Genomic DNA, 17,867 nt, shown 5'->3' with positions numbered 1-17,867 from the left:
CAATTCAGGAGTGGCAAAAATAGAGATCGTACAGTGTGGAAGGCGGGATCTGACTTGGAGTCCTGGATCTTTCCCTCATCTCATCAGGCCAATGGCTCAAACCCACTAAACTCAGGCATCAAATGGGACAGATAATCATCCTAGTTTTCCAAGAATGCTAAGATTAAAGGACCTGTCGTATATGAAAGTGATTCGTAAGCTATTAGTAACAGGCACCCATTGTGACTTTGTTTTTCCAGGCTTGGAAATGGTTGAAGCTGTCTAAACCTGTGTATCCTAACAGGTAAAATGAGCGCCCATCATTCTCGAAACACTGACTCCTGACAATGAAGTTACATGTGTCTCCAAATAAACCGCCCATGGGGGATAGTTTTTCCAGACCACAATGACAAAAAAGGAAAGGTGCCTTCTCCATAGTGGAGACTACAGATGTTATCTTCTGAAAACGGCGAATGTCGAAATAGATTATATTTGCTTTTGCTTTTAGTGCTTGGATTGAAACAACTGTGAGGTCCAATTCTAGCGGCCACTCATGTTCATGGTATTAGTAATCTTTTATTTATGACAGATGCCGTTCTGTTCGACTTCATAACACACAGGGCTGCACACCAATTACTTCTGTCATTTTATGGCTTGGCCTCTGTTTTGCTTTTGCCTTTACTTTAACCCTACTCATCTCTTTCTGCTTTATAATCTTTCTCCTTATAAGCTATCGTAATGCCCTTTCAGAAAGAGAAGAATAAGTAAAGATAACTAGGTACATCAAAATACTATTCATAAGAAAGTTACATTTAAGTGTACATTATATGTCTAAATCATAGATACCCATATATATGCACATTATAAAGATTTTTAAATGCATTTTATGATGGGAGCAAACAGAGACTCTTGAGTAATATAATAACCACACATCACAGTTGTCCTTGGTCTTGTTAAAGACATAAGATGTAATTGTTAAAAGTCAAGTTTTGAACATGGTGTTTTCAGAGATCAATAATATTTTCCTTTTATTCTTAGCAATTTTCTAATAAAGTGGGAATGAAGAACAACCACGTGAGTGGCTAACACAAACAAACCCCTTTGGTCTCTAGAGATTTATTTGAAACATTGCCTCGTTTTCCTAGGCAAATGTAGCCTAGTACAGAAAAATGTCTGAAATGCCCAGAGGTGATGGCATGTACACAAAGGGTTTGAAACAAAACCAAATGACTGATTACAGAGATTTTGACTTTGGAACAAACAGGATCTCAGTTGCAAAGTGGCCTCCACAGTTGAGGTTTAAGCACAGTTAAGAGAGGCCTGACCCTGGTTGAGAATCCCGCCGGCCCCCGGGCAGGAGATGGTTTTTCCACGAGTCCCATGGCTGTGAAATGCTTTCAGGAGGAATTTCTACCCGCCCCGGTCTCCTGATTTTGAAAGAACAGAAAATCAAAGGATCAGAAAACGTGGGGGTTTGGGAGTTTCCAGTCTTTGTCCGGCTCTCCACCGTTGTCCAGTGGAACCTTTTCTTCCTCACCTCCCCTTGAGGTGCCTCATGACTTTGCAACGCATGGAAAAGCCATTGTCTTCACTCACGCTGATTACCAGGAATTGCCTGTCATGTGTTAATTCCAAGTCTCCCAAACATTTCTGTTGTTAAATATGTTCTTTTTATTTTTGGAAGAAAAGAATTTGTTGCTAAGACATTTCAGCTAGCATGAAAGTAAGAGGGTTTTTTTGTTTTTTGTTTTTTAAAGATTTTATTTATTTATTTGACAGAGATCACAAGTAGGCAGAGAGACAGGCAGAGAGAGAGAAGGAAGCAGGCTCCCCGCGGAGCAGAGAGCCCCATGTGGGGCTTGATCCCAGGACCCGGAGATCATGACCTGAGCCGAAGGCAGAGGCTTAACCCACTGAGCCACCCAGGCGCCCCTTGTTTTGCTTTTTATAGGAGGATGATACTCTTCCCTAAGACAGTAACCACGGACAAGCCGCCGGAGACCGCACCTGCTCGCTTTTTTTCACCGCTGCATTAGAAGGAGGAAGCGGACTCCGGAAGGGAGCAGAATGCCCAGACAGCTCTGCTGGGTCCCTTTACTTTTCCTTCTGTGGCAGCTTTCCTAAAACGACCCTCCCCTGCTGCCCCTCCGGTTCCCCTGAGAACCACCTCCTCGGAGGCCGCTCCTCTACCCGGGACTTTCCCTTCGCAGTCGTGCGCCCTAGCAACTGCACTGTCACGTCCGGGCGTTCCCTTCCTGCGTCTCCACTTCGGCAGTTTCTCGGGTTTCTGACCTGACCAGAGAGCGCAAGGAGAGTACATTTAAGTGCCGGAGATCCCTATGCAGGGTCTGGAAAAAGATCGGAGAGACCCTCATGGACGAACTTCTAAGGTTATCTAACACCCTAAGATCATGGCGGAGGCTGGCTGGGGCAGGAGAACTCGAGATATTTAAGAATAAATATAGAAAATGTTTGCCTTTTAAATTCCAGAAGAGAAATTTGAATATAAGAGTTGAATACAAGATTTTTATATATAAGTATCAATGTAAATATAAAATTTGAATATAAGATGGTAATGATCAGAAACAATGTATCTTGTTGAACAAAGTTTAAACGCTGTAAGAATTTTTTAAAAACCCACAAGGAGAAACTAAAAGCTGTTTTGGCTATTAGTAAATACTATTAATTAAAACAGCTTCAATGAATGTCTTACCTTGTCTAATTAGCTTGAAGTACCGTAATAATTACATAAATCTCTAGGTCTGTCAGATCCAGCTTTTTGAAAGTGTTTATTGCAATAATAAAGTCTCTCTCTCTCTCTCTCTCTATATATATATATATATATATATATATATATATATATATATATATTTAGAACTGTTGGAATTGTAATAAGGTTCCATGATCTTATCCTGGTCATTGAATCATAACTTTAAAAGTATTTAGCTAACACTAATGAGAAATGGCAAAGGGCCACGCTGTCTGTCCTGTGTAGATTAGCAACAACCAGTGTCAGGGCAGAATGAATATGGCGTCAGCCTTTAAGCTGACTTCATAAAGTTGGACATGGGATCAGTTTCAGTGTGATGGTACTGATCTGGGAAGAAAGTTTTACTAGAAATGGAAACAAGGCTCAGAGTCTTATGTCCAGAAATGCATTTCATTTTAGGTCAGCATCTAAAGAGTCTCAATGAAAAGAGGAGTAATTAAATTGGAATCAAAGTCTGTGTGACCTTAAAGCCTGGAAGGGACTAAGCCTTCCCCAGGAGTATGTAGGGTAGAGGGAGGACCCTGAGGGTAAGGAGCTGGTGTAACCTTATGAGACGAATCCTTACCGGGACTGCAGAGCTCCTCGGATAAACACATCCATGGGGTCGCAGGTCAAAAAGCGTGATGCTAACACGAGGAAAGCAATCTGTCCTTTGTTTGATTAAGTGAAACCTATCTCAGGGTGAGGCCCTTTGATGGAACCGAAGTAGTTTTAATGTAAACTGTGCAGTATGTAGCAATGCTAAACATTGTTTCAGAAGAGAATTTAACAAAAATACACTGTTAGCTTCTTTGCCTCGGGGGTTTTCAGTAACACCAATAATTCCCCTATACAGACTGCTTGAATCCAAAAGGTGTGAGAAGGCAAAGTGATGGGTAATGGTAAGTTAACGGTGAAATATACTTAGATTAACAAGTCATGCTCTAGGGGCATCTGGGTGGCTCAGTCCTTAAGCCTCTGCCTTCGGCTCAGGTCATGATCCCAGGGGTCCTCAGATCAAGCCCCGTGTCAAGCTGTCTGCTCAGTGGGAAGCTTGCTTTTCCCTCTCCCACTCTCCCTGTTGTGTTTCCTCTCTCTGTGTGTCCCTCTCTGTCAAATAAATTAAAAAAAAAAATCTTTAAAAAAAAATCACGCTCTAAAGTAAAAATATTTCCAAATTAAAATGTTGTTCCACTTGTGGTGAACATAGCGTAATGTGTAGACTTGTCAAATCACTGAGTGGTCCAACCGAACCATTGTGTGTCAATGTGTCAACCGAAGCATTGTGTGTTAACTGTGCTCAAGTTAAAAAAAAAAAAAAAATGTTTCCAGATCATTCTTATATTTACAAGATCGTAAACACTTTCATGGACGACTCGATTTTAAATAGATTTCATACCACATATGTGGTCTCAAAGGCCACTACATCTCCTATGAAGTTCCCCAAACCTCATCTTTTTGTCAATAAGTTGTGCATACACAAATCACAGCAGTGTCTCCATGGTAACTCAAGTGGGTTGATATGGGCTGGCAGCCTCAAGGGGTGGGGCTGGGGGGCGACACTGGCAACTGGCTTCCCGTTCACAGGGGGCGGGAGAGATCAAAGAAAGAAGCAGACCCCTTGGTACTGGTGGGTGGCAGATGTAATGAGCAAGGGAGCTTAGGTAGGGGGCTTGTCTTGGGAGGCTTCGAGACCAGCCGATTTCTGCACCAGCCCTCCAGAATCTTGAACAATGTGGTTCAGTCACGTCACTCCCACATGATCAGGAACACATTACTCTCTCCAGGCTTTGTCCCAGGAAAGGGCTCCTCCCGTGGGAACAGTGGGTGGAATGTACATTCCAACGGCAGAAGAGGGAGTTGGAACGTGGCTGCCCAGTGCCAGCTCACTGGGCAACCTGGGCTCACCTCTGAATGACCTCTTTCAAGGCTAAATGGGTTCATTTAAGAGGGAAATAACTTAAAATGAGGGTGAAAGTGACATGGCAAAAAAAAAAAAAGTGTATTTGGCTATAAAGCCTGAGGAGTAGTACCCAGCACTTTTTTGGAGAAACCAAATTCTTGCAATTTAGGGGAAAATGGGGACTTCACAAATGATATATAGCTCAAGGAACTTATAGTTCAGAGAATCTGAATGTGTCTTTGTCTCAACTCATTTATGGTACAGTATCCTCTTTGCAGACTTCTCAAAGATTGTCTGCTATCGAGATGAAATATTAATTTTTAGATGAGTTTGAATCAAAATTTGGAAGGCTGCAACTGATTATGTTTATAAGATAATTGCTGGAAATCTTATAATTTACTCTGGGTATGAGATACACTTGAGGTAATTTATTTTTAACTTGGTTCATTTAATGATACAGGGGTGCCTGGGTGGCTCAGTTGGTGACGTGTCTGCCTGCGGCTCAGGTCATGATCCTGGAGTCCTGGGATCGAGTCCTGCATCAGACCTCGTGCTCAGCAGGGAGTCTGCTTCTCCCCCCCATACACTCTCTCTTTCTCTCCCTCAAATAAATAAATAAAATCTTTAAAAAAAAAAAGATGTATGGTATATACAGACAAGTAGGGTTTGGGGGTCATTGAGCACTTTAGAAATTTTTACATTATAATAGATTCTCCTCATTTCCCTTCACAATAGTCAGTGATTGTTCAAGGAAACTCTTACAAGTGATCTGATGACATTAAAGCAGAGGTAAGCACAGATTTCTATATGACCAAGAAGAAGTTGTAAAAACCAAATTTACCCTCCTGCCTAAAATAACCATAAAGGGAGACAAAATACATGAGGAATCGTGGTCAAGATGTCGTCCACGAGCAGTAAAGGACCGTGGTCCCTGAGCTGACTGCCCGGAGGGAAGGTTCAGATGCGGAGCGGAAAGCGGGACGCAGGTGGAGACCCAGGCTGCAAGTTTGAGGACTCCGTGAGGACACTGTGCCGATCGGAGTTCACAGGGGACCACAGGTGAGAGACCTGCTCCCGACAGGACCCCAGAAATCTGCAGGCGGCCCTCCTCAACTCTTCACGCGAGGATCAAGTCGTTCAAGCATGAAAGCAAAACACCAGAGGCTGGGAAGTAACTACTCAAAAATTAGAGGAAGCGATCAATGGAGTTCGCACAGGGCTGCTCTATTTCCAGCAGTCACAGTGGGAAACCTCATCATGCGGGGACATTAGGTAGAGAACCTCGCACGAATGCTCACATAGCACAAACGCAGGGGGCAGTCAGAGCTGCACTGAGCCACCAGACAGCTTCAATGTAGCATCCAAAAGGATCAGACCATTTCCCAGTAACTTAGCATGTCACAGAACCAAGCGCAATAATATTTATAAGAATGCAAATATCTAGCAACCAGAAAGGAAAATTGCAGTGTTTATCCAATCAAAAAGAACCAGGCATGCAGAGAAATACAAAAACGTGTCTCATAATTAGAAGGAAAAAAAAAAAAAAACAAATGGAAACCAAACCGGAAGACAGTAGTAGACAAGGACGTTACGACGGCTGCTAGAAGCCAATCCTCCCTGCTCGGCATGGACACGGGGCTGTAGTCCTCTGGGAGCTGATGATCATCTTTAGAATGGGGGAATGGGACTGTGGAAGAGCTTTGAGTGTCTAAAACACTGTTATGAATCAAGGATTTCACCAGCTGTTAGAGGAAATATCATTCAGGTTGTGCTCCCTATGGGGTGTGTGTGTGTGTATGTGTGTGTGATTTTACCAGAATCTTGGTATTTGAGGGAAGAACCAATGCTAGAAAACACAGTAATAAGTTCTGTTAGTTACAAGCAAGTTGTTGGTTATGGAAGGAAAGGGAACTCGGCCCCCATCTCCTTGTTTGTTGCCTTGCCCTGAGCTTGGACATAGCTTTTCTTTAGATGATTGTGAAGGCTATTTGTTTCACAGCCTAGCAAATAAAAGTGAAGATTTGAACAATAAGGTTCTCACATATTTAAATGATCTCTATGAATTGGAGCCACAGGATGGTTTGGTGGTCGTGGATCATACCTTTCCCACAGCTCAAGGGAACGCGCCTTCTCTGAGAGCCAGGCAGCCATCAGAGACTACAAGAAAGGCTCTGGAAGTTCTGAAATGGATGCTATTGGGGGAAGTACAAGGTGCTTGTCTGGATGACCTATGGCGATTCGACATTAAAACTATGTCGTGGAGGGGCGCCTGGGTGGCTCAGTGGGTTAAGCCTCTGCCTTCGGCTCAGGTCATGATCTCAGGGTCCTGGGATCAAGCCCTACATTGGGCTCTCTGCTCAGCGGGGAGCCTGCTTCTCCCTCTCTCTCTGCCTGCCTCTCCACCTACTTGTGATCTCTGTCAAATAAATAAATAAAATCTTAAAAAAAAATAAAAACAAAACTATGCCTACTTGTGATCTCTGTCAAATAAGTAAATAAAATCTTAAAAAAAAATATGTCGTGAAAGCAGAATTGGGAGGATCAGTGTCACTCCAGTGTCACTCAAGTTTTTCCTTAGCGTCATTATAGGGAAGAATATGTACATTTTTGGTTGGATTGGTTCTGCACGCAGAGGAAAACATTAAGACCCTGCCTTGTGATTGCGAATGGCAGTGTACTGGTTCATTTTCTTACCTGAATCTGGGACTAGCAAGGGGGACAACCCTGATTTCGGATTCTTGGGAATATTGCAAAAAAAAAAAAAATGATCAAGTGTAAGAACAAGAGGTAAACACATGCTATATTTGGGGGACGGAAGAGCTGACCATGAGAAACCATGGAGCCATCAGGGACGCTGCAGGGATCTGTGCTGTCGTGACCCTGAGAAGCCACAAGCACCATCCCCAAGTTCAGCGGGTTACGGTGGCTGCTAACTGGAGCCGGGCGAGTGGGACGGAATGCCGGCAGGTGAGGGCAGCTTCACAGGGCAACACGGACACGCTGTAGAGAATAGGTCACCAGACTCCCCAGCAGCACCAGATGCAGAAGGATTCAGAGAGGGGGCTCACGGCCAAGGCCGCAGTAACACGGTTCGCAGCCACATTCACGTGTTCCCGTGTAGATAACGGCTTCCACGCTGGGAGAGAGTCAGCAGCGGAAAAACTGGACATACACCCATGAAAGCAGCTTCAGGGGAACATAAGCCAGATTCCTAAGTACGGACTGCCCGCCGTGTGCTCCCTGGTCATTGCGCAGCTAATGTTTCTCACCATAATAGTTGCGGTGTGGGGTTGCGAAGGAAGAGTGCAAATCCTCGCGCGTCAACAAAACCAGTGGCCTGGGCTCGAGACACTTCTGTGTTCAGCTCTGGTCAGAGCGCACAGGCCGTCACACCCCTATTGCATCTGACTTTGTCACTGTCCTCCTCGTAGCCACTTCTTCTATGCTTCCTTCATGAAAGCTCGAGTCTCTGATACCTCTTTCACTGGTTAGCTCTGCGAAGCCAACTTCTCTAGCCACGTGGCTTGATTCCTTTTAGCTGTTTAAAAGTAGCACAGGGCTTAGATAATTACTGGAAAAAGATTCAAGTTCAGAAACTGTGCCTTTGACGTTTAGTGATTTTCTGAAGATCATGGTTAAGCTCCAAACTGAATAATGGATTTTTTTGGATTTTTTTTTTTCCAGATCAATAAATACACTTAAATCTCTTTGGGGCTGATTCACTTAACTTACTGCAGCCTTCAGTCTCTCCATCAAGAAAAGAATTGATCTTTAAGATCTTCTTGAATACCATCATTCTGTCTTTTCATGAAATATCAACATTTTCTTGAGGTATGGGACTGAAACTGTCATTATGTAAAATTCCAAATTAAAGTAACCATCCCCCTATTGCAGACAGGAGGAAGTATCTTAACAGGACACAGGCTTTGAACCAGTGATTTAAACATTTGTAAGACTTAGGAAAATGCTCTAAATGTTCCATTATTTCAGTTTTCACCATAAAATTGTAAAGCTCGTTTACTTCTGAAATACAAACATTTTATAGCTTAATGAAGCTCCAGGTCCACCGTAAAGATGTGGAGAGACATCAGGAGCCCGCTTTGGCAAGTAACCTTTAAATCTTTTAGGAATGGCCATGGGGCGCCTGGGTGGCTCAGTCAGTCCCTGATCTCAGGGTCCTGGGATGGAGCCCCCTCCCCATCCTGCTCCCTACTCACCCGGCTGTCTGCTTCTCCCTCTCCTCTGCCACTCTCTCTATTTAAAGATATATAAAATCTTTAAACAAAAATCCCTTAGGAATGTCCTGGGTCTCCCGCCTATTCAAAAATCTGGACTAAAGAGCAGTACAGTAACTGCAGAACAGCCATTTCAAACCACCAGCTGCGAACATTGCAGGAACCTGTATTTCTCACACCATATGGCTGTTTAGTTTGACTGAGGAGCTCTGTACCCAAAATGCATATACAAAGTTTAGGCAAAGGTGAGTTTGTTTTTCAGGGTTGATCTATATGAGTGTTGCAGTCAATAATTTAAAATATATGGACTGTTTAACAGAGAGGTTTTTTTTAAAGAACTGGGATTTGCTGTACTATGGTATGTATGTATGCGTGTATGTATTTATTTTGAAAGATTTATTTATTTTAGAGGGAGAACAAGAGCAAATTGGAGGAGGGGCCAAGGGAGAGAATGTCAAGCTGACTCCCTGCGGGTGAGCAGCCCAATGAGGGGCCCCACCTCATGACCTGTGAGATCATGACCCGACCAGGAAACCAGGAGTTGGACACCTAACAGACCCAGCCACCCGGGGTCCCTGCTCTACCATGGTATTTATAATTAATGTGTCTCATTCTTTTGAAGAAAATACACAAACTGTTAGGCGCGTCGTGAGAGCTTTCTGAACTCTAAGGATAAAATAAATGTACTGCCCCAGTTCTGTTTGACTAACTCTTTGTGGCTCCTTGATCACATAGCATGCCAAAGTTATATTTACCAAAATAGCAATTAGTTATGCACACGTTGAATGCTGGTACTTGTTGGGTGTTTCTGTGTGTTTAAATAAAATGTACGAATGAAAAGTTCGACACACAAGTGTATGTTTCAAGGGAAGTTGTTAAACAAACTATTTTCATTATCAAAGAAACACTGGATTTTTAACCCCCTTTTTCCAACATTAATCAGTTTGCATCTTGAAGAACTTCTTTCACTGACAAGGCATTCCTGATTTTAAGCAAAGCATAGAATATCTGAGCAGGGAGTGAACATGAGCCTCTGGTTCCAACAAATGACTTTGCTCGTCCAAGAGGAAGGTGGCATTTCTATACCAACACACTCCAAGCTAAATAAATGTTTCCACTTTGAGAATTAGCCAACTACTGTTATTTTCTGGCATTTGTGCCTTAATCACCAATTCTATTTATCTCTCAAATAACTGACTGGTAACCAAAAGATATCACTGAGACATCTCTGTGGCTTTAATATTATTTTCGAGTAAAAAAAAATATATGTCAATCTGTCTCTTATGATCTGCATAGTTTTCCAAGTAAAGATGCTTTTGTGCAACAATGGTCATATGATACAAATGGACTTTTCCACAAGAGATTACACTGAGTGAAATTACTTTCTTCACACTTCCTAATTGGATGAGCAAATCAGAGGTAGCCAGCCTTTAAGTCACAGCCCTATTCCTATGCCCTGTGACTTTAGTCCATATATGGAATATACAGAAGAATAATGATGTAAAATTTTTTTAATGTAAAATTCTTATATTTTTATTTACACTTGAGATAAATATAAAATGCCCAAACACTCCAATTAAAATGCAGAGATTGTAACATCCAATTAAAAAAAAAAAAAAAAAAAACAAGACCTCGCTCTGTGGTTTCCTTAAGAATCTGTTGGTTTGCAAACGTGGAAGCCTCCCGGGTAAAATCTGGAACTGGCTCCCATACCCAGAGGGCAAGGAGAGACAGAAGAAAGAGAGCAGCCCCTCCAGATGGACAGGTGGAAGTTTCATAAGCCAAGCTTTATGTAGGAGGCTTGTTTGGGTTGCAGCTAAATGAGCAGATCTCTGCACCTGCCCACCAGAATCGTACAGATGCATGGAGGGTTACTTGCATGCCACCATGAGGGCCATCCAGATGATCTTAACAGCACCTTGCTCATTCCAGTGACAATGGCTCCCACTGTGGGAACAGTAGGCGGGAGGCACGTTCTAAGATCAGGGGAGGGGAGGAGACTCTAATTGCCCAGCTCACAGGTCCCCAGGCGGTCACGTCCTCTCCACCCACCTTCTACAGAAGCACGCTTTAACTATAAAGATCCAAATCATCTGACAGTGAACAGATGAGATACTCTCCCAACACTGATCAAAAGAATGCTCGAGTGGCTCTATCAGTATAATGAAAAGTGAACTTCATCTCCAGGAATGTTACTGGGGATAAAGATTATTTCAGAATGATAAAGGGATCCATAGCAATTCTAATCATTATGCACTGAGAACAGAAATCCTAAACACATGAAGTGAAAACTGACAGAACTGCAAGAAGAAATAGAAAAGTTCACAGTCATAGTGGGGGAGGGCAACAGCCCTCCCTCAGGAACTGGTGGGCTAGGGTCTCAGTCAGCTTGGGTAGCTATGACAAGTGACCGCAGGCCGGATGTCTTATCAGCAACACAAACTTATTTCTCAGTTTTGGAAGCTGGTGGTCTGACATCAGGGTCTGGCAAAGGGGTAGGGCTTGGAGGGCTGACCCTCCTCTGGGTTACAGGACACTGTTTCTCACTGTGTCTGCACAGGGAAGAAAGCAGGCAAGCAAGCTCTCTGTTTCTTCTCATAAAGGCACCAATCCCTTTGGTGGGGGCTCCACCATCCGGACCTAATCTTCTCCCAGAGGTCCCCCTTCTAACACCATCCCACAGGGTGGTTAGGAGTTCAACATACTAATTTGGGGGGTACAGAAACCTTCAGTCCCTAGCAAATAGATAAACTGGACTTTGATACAAATTGTAAACCAGGGGTTAAAACTGTGTCGTGATTTAGAAAATGATATTGTGTTCCTCAGTCATACGTGCGAAATTCTACATTTGCTGGCTCCTACCAACACTTCAGGGACGTGACTAATCTGGATGTGAGTCCGTTCCCCAAACTATTAAGAATTAGCAAATTACTTTATTTCTGTGTTTAAATTTCCAGTTCATTTGAGAAAGGTGTATTAGCAGGACAGTAGATTATGAGCGTCGTAAAACACGAAGAATTCGACACATTTTTCCATAAGATAAAGCTTAATAATTTATATTCTGAAAAGTGACAAGAACTTTAATTCAGGATGTGCACATGGCTAGTTTCTGTGGGAGTTTTATTTAAGATATTCTTTTTTTTTTTTGAAGATTTTGTTTATTTATTTATTTGACAGAGAGACACAACAAAAAATGGAACAAAAGCAGGGGGAGTGGGAGAGAAAGAAGCAGGCTTCTTGCTGAGAAGGGAGCCTGATGTGGGACTCGATCCCAGAACCCTGGGTCATGACCTGAGCCGAAGGCAGACACTTAATGACTGAGCCTCCTGGGTGCCCTAAGACATTCTTCTTTTACTTGCTTGTACCTCATAGGGTTGCTGAACTGGGTAATGCCTGCTTCTGTGCTAGCAAAATAATTACTATTGCAGCGCCAGACATCTCCATGTAAACAGAGTGCTTGCCAATGGCAGACCAGCATTTATATCTGACTTTAAGAGAAAAGTTACCTTCGGGAACTGAACCAATATTGACATTCCTAATAATGTATTGCCTCTATGCTTGGACAGCAGAATTATTTTTTAAAACCTTATCCAAGTCAGTTGTGTATTTGAAGTCACCATGGTAACTGATGAGGCAGAACGTGATGGGGGAGAGCTAGAATCCAAACAGATCGTTTACGATTGATGGGTTTCTCTCTACATACTTCTCTTTTACTTCCTTCTTATAAGGTACTAACATAGACATTTAGATCTATAACAGAGAGAAACCCATATCAAGTACACAACCTCTATTTCAGAAACATAAGCCCTTCTGTGATACCAACATAACTCTCGCGCTGAATCCATATTAGTACATTAGCTGATGCCTCTTGTTTGATGTCTATCGAGTTTTAAGGGCTGGTTACCAGGGGTGCGATGCTGGTTTGGCTCAGGTCATGATCTCAGGGTGCTGGGATTGAGCCCCGCACTGGACTCCCAGGATGGAGTCTGCTTGAGATTCTGTCCCTCTCCCTTCCCCTCTCTCCTCTCTTTCTAAAATAAATAAGTAAAATCTTAAAAAAAAAAAAAAAAAGTACCAGTGACCAGAACCAACTTTTGGTAGACAAAATTTCTGCAAGTTTCTTCTACTATAGAAATCTTACAATATACAGAAAAATGGAATGGTTTCACATAAAATGCAACACAATAAATATAGAAATGGGTAATCAGCGCATTGCTGTTTCTTGGTGCCAGTGTATAAGACGTCCAGATAACAATTAGGTGTTGAAATATATTACTTTTAATTCAGAACCATTCTTACTAGTTCATATTACCCTTAGTCCTATTGTTGAATTGCTTTGACAAATTCAATGACCCTATGCATTATTTTTGTAAGAATTAAATCTGACTTTGGTCTATCTATACTCCTGTCACATTATGTATGGAAAACATCTCCATACCATCTCATAATACGTAAGGTAAGCTGATTCCTTGAACTGATCCTGTCCTAACATTCACAAAATGTCTCTCAACTCATAGAAAAATATGAAAGGTAAATGAAAATTAATATAGGATCTCAGAATCATTTAATCCATTCCTGAACATGCAGTGTTTAACGTCATTTAAGTATGAAATTTTGCATTTCATGCAGAGAACTCCAGATTCTCTATTTTTCATATACCCATGTATCACATGTTTTATTTAGAAGGGAATAATCTGAATAATTAATATGATTATAAACTCATTTGAATAAAGTTATTGCGTATGTTATATACAAGGCCCTTTGCACACACACTTTATAATATAGAATAGCAAAGGGCCTTGTATATAACACACGCAATAACTTTATTCAAATAAGCCCAGAATTAATAGAACCGATAGCTCTCGCGACAAAAAGTGGACAGTGGAACATGTTTACAGGGCAAACAGGAGCAAAATTTGGGGGCTGGGTGAGTGTGGGATTCTATTCTGGCACGTAAATTGCAACAGAGAGCAGATCCCTAGAGAAAGGGAGCTCGCCCATGCTTCTCTTGTCCCACGCAAAAATTCATATTTTGGAGAATTCAGGACAATTCGGAAGCTCTCAAGTGCCAGGGCAGGAAGGACTGTATGGCATCTGTATCTTTAAAAGGGTCACTCGTCTCATCTGGTGACAACTGCCACAGTCCCCGCGATGGCCTTTGTTCTGGTCGGACTGCCCAAGGGAGATGCCCGCTCCAAGTCATAACTCCTGGCCAGAGGGAAGGGGACCCGCGGCGCGGCCACCTCCTTCCCCGCCAGCTCCCCGGCTTCTCGCACGAGTCAGGAAGGAAAAGTTGGACGAGCGAGCCCCATTCTTAGGCTGTCAGCAAAGCGCGAGGCGGGAGAACCCGCAGGGGAGGATCGGAGGAGCAGGAAGAGGAGAGGAGAGGCGCGGTCTCCGCGCGTGAAAGCGTGGGAAGGAGGGAGGCAGGAGACCTGGAGCGACCACCCCGGGCCGCCGCGGAGGGAGGCGGGCTCCGCATCCCGGCCAAGGCAGGAGCCGCGGGACAGCCGGAGGCGGAGCGAGGGGGGGCAGGCGACGCCCCCGAGACCTGGAGCCGAGCCCGGCGGCCGGAGGGGCGCGCGGGGAGGGGCGAGTGCGGCCGCGGGTCCCGGAGGCGGGCGGAGCGAGCACAGCCCACCCGGCTCCCGGCGGCCGCGGCCAGCCTCCCGCCCGCCCGGCTGCGCTCGCCGCGCCCGCCCCGAGCGCGCCGAGGCCCCGGGCGCAGGGGACCCGCGCCCCCGCGGCCCCCGCGGCTCCCGCGCCCCGCCACCCCCGCTAGCCCGCAGCGGCGCACCCGGAGCGGATCCCCGCGTTCGCGCCGCCGGCTGCACGCCGCTCCCGTGGCGCCTTCTCAGGCAGGTAGGGCGTCGGCGGGGCGCGGGGCGCGCTCCCCAGCGCGGGGCGGTCGGCCGAGCAGCCTCGCCCGGGTGCAGAGGTCGGCGGGGGCGCCGATGCCCCCCTGCCCCGCGGCGCTGGCGACTCCGGGAGGGTGCGGGGTGCTCGCACCTATGTCGCGCGGGTCCCCAGCCCGAGTCCCGGCGTGGAGAGGGGGGCGTGGAGAGGACGCTGGCCGTCCTTCCCCGGGAAGGGGACGCGGGGAGGTGTGTGAACGCGGGCCGAGAGCAGAAAGCCTCTGAACTCTGGACCTGGCCGAGGAGAGGAGGCGAAACTGGCAGTTTAGAGGGACCCGGGAGCCTGTCGTTGCTGCGGGAGATGGGAGGAGCCGTGCGGTCACCCACCCGGCCACTCCTGGGGGCCGCAGGGGGCCTCTTCCTTCTCTTCCTCCTCTGGGGATGAAAAAGAGCGACTACTGCGGAGAACAAAGATGTAGGGGTGAAGGTGGGCTTCCTGGCTGTGGCCTCTTCCCTCTGATCCCACTGACCCCTGACCACGACCCCCGCCGGCCAGTGTCCGCTCCATTGTCTTGCAGGCCCGGCCGCCACCCTGCGGGCCAAGTCGGCGGGGCAGCGGGGTACCCATCCGGGGCTGCTCGCGGTTCCAGCTCCGCGCGGCCTCCGCCCACCTCCCCCGGCTGGTAAAACCCACCGCTCGGTGGAGGCGCTGGGTTTAACTGGCACCTTGTATGCCCCAGAGGGAATGGAGATGATTCTCATCAAGTTCTCCAGGCGTGTCTGTCATGACTGAGAAGCTGTAGCGGCTCGCTCGGGCTCCGATCTCTGCGTTGGGGAGTGAGCCAATGCGTTCAAATGGTGCGTTACTCCTTTGGCACCTGGTAGAATTCTCTAGCCCTTGGAAGAGAAAGGATGGTGTTTTGCTCAGCAGGGCCAAGGAAAACTTAGCTGTTCTGAACCGGCCGAAGGAGTGGGGGAGCAGAAAGGCAGGCGCAAAGGCGGTCTTTATTCTGCCCCGCGCAGGAGCTCCCGGGAAGCGCCGACCCTGCCTGGCTTTCTCGGAGGGTCTGGGGAAATGTTTGGAGTCTCTCTGTTCCGGAAGGTTAAAATGCCTCACGTATGTTTGCCATGGGCTCTTGGGGTGCTTACGAAGCTCCCGCAGTCTATCCATGCGTCTGCTAGTGATTTTCACCCAGAATGAAGAGTGAGAACGAGAGACCCCAAGTCGTCCCGGAGCTCCCAGCATCAGAGCCGCACAGCTGAGGAGAGGGCGGCAGCAGACCTACCTGAACCATCAAGTGTCCTCTTGCTGTGCTCTTGATGCTCTAAAAGTTTCTGCAGGTAGTTTGTCAGCTGTGAGTTTAGGGTCCTCCGAAGCAGGTCAAGTCGTCCGTTTCAAGTTTAGTTTGTTAAAATGATGCAAGCGTAGGTAACATGGGCTAAACGTGAACAACTGTGGTCCCTTGCCAGGTAACGAACCAGGGTGAACCTGTGAAGTGTATGTTTGATGGGCTTTATGGGAACCAGCATATAGGGCATTGCTTTGGAGACAGCGTTAACACGCCCAGGGATGTGCTACTTGCTATACAAATAACCCATGTTGCAATGTTTACTTACAAAAGGAAAAATGAGCTTAACCAGGAGAATTTCATGTAGAGGGCACAATGCTATGGTTTAGTGTATCTGTGTCCTTTGAGAACTGGGAGAGTGAAGTTGCTCAGCATGTACTAAAATAGCTATTGTATTTTGAATGTGAAATAATCTTGTAAAGATTTTCCCACCCTTTGGTCTGAGAATGCTTGAAGACACAAGTTATGGTAGATACTGTGGCAGGCCATTCATGTGATCTGTGGGTAAGTCAGTGCTCCTGCACGTAAAGGAGGATGTCCAGCAAATGGGAACCCACTGCAGATCTCGAATGTTCTTTGAGAATAGGAACACTTCTTCCTCCTTAAGAAATCAGAAGATAAAAGGTGTTGAGTAAAAACATACTAAGATATAATGCATATGGGACCCTGATATATGTATGTGTACATGCATGTGTGTACATAACTTGCAGGTCATTTAATGTGTTAAAACATTTGCATGAGTGAGAAAATATATTTCACTGGAACCGGGATATTTAAGAACAGTAGGAGGGTATGTGCTATGGTGAGTGCTGTGAATTGTGTAAAACTGATGAATCATAGACCTGTACCCCTGAAACAAATAATACATTAAATGTTAATTTAAAAAAAAATAAAAAGATAGTTCTGTATATTTGACCTGCGGTGACCTGCCTTTTTGGTCTTTCTACCAAACAGGAGCATTGGACAGGTGGGAAGGTAGAGGGTTTGACCATTACCCCCCTGAGAGGGAGACACACGGGGCAAAACATGGGTAGGTGGTATTTTTAACAGCAGTGACCAGTCTCCTTTTCTCGCCTCACCCCTTTCTCCTTTGGTTCTCCTTCCCCCACTCTGTGGCCATTCCTCTGTTCTGGGCTCTTCTCTGTACTAGAAGTAACACATTGTTCTATTCGAGTTTCAAAGAGCAGAGGATGGGCATGTCAAGAGAACAGGAAACCTTTCAATAAAAATTATTTATTTAGTTTAAAGATGCATATAATTTATCTATATGGGTTAAAGAAAAAAGGGCCAGATAGTGAAAAAAAGATGATTTTCACCCCAGGTGCATTGAGGGGAGGAAGCAGTCATGGGAAGACGAGTGTGTTTACCCTCAGAGATCCAAGAAGCTCCCAGTAGCAATACTGGGCCACTTCTGAAGTCGTCTTCTCCCCTGAGCTCTCCCCTGAGCCTCTCAGCTGCCCCTAGAAGGTGAGTGTGGGCGTGGCCACTCCTTCCACACTCCCAGTTTTGCTTCCCCAACTCTGTTCCTGCTCCCTATGGAGATCCAGGCAAAGTTCTGTGCCCTTCCAGAGCTCTCCTGCTGGTGGGCGATTGTTACATTGTTTGTGCTCTGTCTCAGGTCTTTTCACAGTGCCCTTGCAATCTTCCTGCCTGGGGTGTGACCCTCCATATGAATCTGGTTTACGCTTTCAGAATATTGAACCCAGGGGTGCCTGGGTGGCTCAGTCGGTTAAGTGGCTGCTTCAGCTCAGGTCATGATCCTGGGGTCCTGGGATGGAGCCCCACATTGGCTCCCTG

The 17,867-nt window shown here is 45.6% G+C and overlaps 1 protein-coding gene across 1 annotated transcript in view; it reads left to right on the top strand.

Annotated features, from left to right (window-relative positions):
- The first annotated feature begins 14,638 nt into the window (after positions 1-14,638).
- MYO16 (myosin XVI) overlaps positions 14,639-17,867 on the top strand; it is a 587,020-nt gene continuing 583,791 nt past the window's right edge. The window contains exon 1 of the mRNA XM_032881053.1: positions 14,639-14,728. The gene's annotated coding sequence lies outside the window, so the exon portion shown is untranslated. The remainder of the gene's footprint in view (positions 14,729-17,867) is intronic.

Source organism: Lontra canadensis, unplaced genomic scaffold, assembly GCF_010015895.1.
Source record: "Lontra canadensis isolate GAN:19392208 unplaced genomic scaffold, GSC_riverotter_1.0 scaffold73, whole genome shotgun sequence".
NCBI classification, from domain to species: Eukaryota; Metazoa; Chordata; class Mammalia; order Carnivora; family Mustelidae; genus Lontra; species Lontra canadensis.
The sequence above is the reverse complement of the archived record's forward strand: the minus strand, read 5'-3'. Positions and strand labels throughout refer to the sequence as shown.